Source organism: Propithecus coquereli, unplaced genomic scaffold (genome assembly GCF_000956105.1).
Source record: "Propithecus coquereli isolate 6110/MARCELLA unplaced genomic scaffold, Pcoq_1.0 Scaffold45, whole genome shotgun sequence".
NCBI lineage: Eukaryota > Metazoa > Chordata > Mammalia > Primates > Indriidae > Propithecus > Propithecus coquereli.
In genome coordinates, this window is record NW_012150285.1 from 4515551 (window position 1) to 4517738 (window position 2188).

General features: G+C 34.6%; 1 protein-coding gene across 1 annotated transcript in view; it reads left to right on the forward strand.

Moving 5' to 3' along the window:
• KIF5B (kinesin family member 5B) overlaps nt 1-2188 on the forward strand; it is a 118776-nt gene that overhangs the window by 40507 nt on the left and 76081 nt on the right. The gene's annotated exons all lie outside the window — the stretch shown is intronic.

A 2188-nucleotide genomic window follows, 5' to 3' on the forward strand; every position in this document is an offset into this window, starting at 1 on the left:
TGACTGGCTGGTGAGGGAAGCAGACAAATAAATTGACAGAATACCCAGTGATGAGTATTTTTATTAAATGCAGATATTATGAGAACACATAGAATGAAACTTTAACCTAGACTTATTTGTGGAGCTGAATTAGAGGACGAAATAAAGCCTGAGCACAAAAGATGCACAAAAAGTAGGAAAAAGGCAGGGCGTATCTTCCAGGCACAGAGATGACACCTGGGCAAGGTGTGCTCATGTGCGAAGGTGTGTTACATGTGTGAGGAGCAGCATGCATTATGGTATGACTGTGGGGTCGAACCGTATGAGATCGTGAGACTTGACTATTTTCACCAACAAAAACAGCAATATGAGGACAGGGATTATGGGGGATGGAGCTGAGAAAGAAGGGAGAACCAGGTCAAAAAGTGCCTAATTTTACCTAATTACAGATGCCCACTCCCTAGGCTTTCCATACTCACTAGGCTTTTCAGAATATTCAAAAATGATTATTATTCGTATTTAGAAGATCCACACTACGATATCTGCATTTCATTGTACATTTCACCTCAGAGGAAAAATATAAAATATTGAATTCTAGTTAATGATATATGCATGGTGAAGGATTTAGGTGGAAGTGTACTGATATCTACAATTTACTTTGACATTTATTTTTAAAAAGATGGATGAATAGAGGGATGGATAGATAGATACATGATTAAAACAATAAAATGATAAAATGTTAGGGGTAGGATCTTTGTAGTTACAGGTGTGTTTACTGTAAAATTCACTGTTTTTCTATACATTTATATCTTTTAATAATAGAGTTTTGGGGGTGATTTCACTATGGAAAGCAGTCAAGAATACGTTTGAGGATAGGGGAAAAGTGATTATGTTTCTAGTTGATAAAAATGTTACTGCTGTAGTTACACACGGCATAGCCAGAAATCACCTGATCAGATGTATCCCTTGCACTCAGAACAGAGCATAGATCATAGCAGGTGGTCAGTAAATATTTTAATGTTGAATATTCCATAATCTCTGTAATCATACGAAAATTTTAAAGTTATGCTTAAAGTCCCTAAGGTGTTACATGCATGCATTTATTCTAGGAGCTCTCATCCTATACATTAATAGTTTCACATGGTGCAAATGTACCTATTGTGGTAGTAGCTACGTAATTGGATCATATCATGGATCATACCTTTTAAAGATCTGACAGAAATTTGAATTTTATGCTTAGATTTTATGTGCTTGATTAAAAGGTCTTAAGTAGGGGCTGTGACATAGACATATTGAGAATGATTATATATAAAGGAAGAGAATTGGAATGGGCCTAGTGCTTTTATCCCCAGACGATTTCTTCTTCAGAATTGCAGACAGAAGTGCTACAGTCTCATCTGTTGTAAATGTGATTTATGAAATGATTTTGCTTCCCTTCCTAAAAGTGAGAAGATTTTGAAGGAAACTTTCAAGTGTTTGGAGTATCTTAAGATCTTAAAATCTTCCCAGGAAAATAAGTACTGATGACTTCTTTTTCTCATTAATAAATGTTTCTGTAGGAAAGCTATTATCTAGTTGTGCCCAGTGTTGGGTTTTTTGTTTCTTTTTTCTTTTCCTTTTTCTTTTTAAATAATCTGTAAAAACAAGGATTGGCTTGCTTACTGCTTTACTTACTGTTATCTACTGTTGCCAGCAGAGACTTCTTTCTTTACATTGGCTTCCTGTAGAGTGGAAATTAATTTCATTGTACCTTTCTTGTCACCTTGTTTGCCCACATTCTTTTATTTTTCCCTTTGACCTAATAAAGGCATACACTTAAATGTTAATGGCAAATCTTGTGGGTACACCAAGGGCTAGAAAAGATTTTTTTCTTTAATTTCATAGGAACTTTCTGAATAATTGATTTTGAGGTAAGACTGAGAATGGGATAAAGAGGAACGTGGGGGTTTGTGAGGTTTAAACACCAGTTAACCACCAATTAGCCCTGTTTCTAAAATCTTAATTCATGTCTATACATAAATTGGCAAGGGGTTTTTTTCTTTTAGGTCACATAAAGCTTTGGAATACAAATATAATGACATTTGCGATGTAGACTCATATAAGAGATTATTGATTATAAACAATGGAATTTAAAATTTCTTAATTAACCACAAAAAGCAATCTGGGTCCAATGCTTAGATTGATGGATCATCACTAAGAAAATTACTAT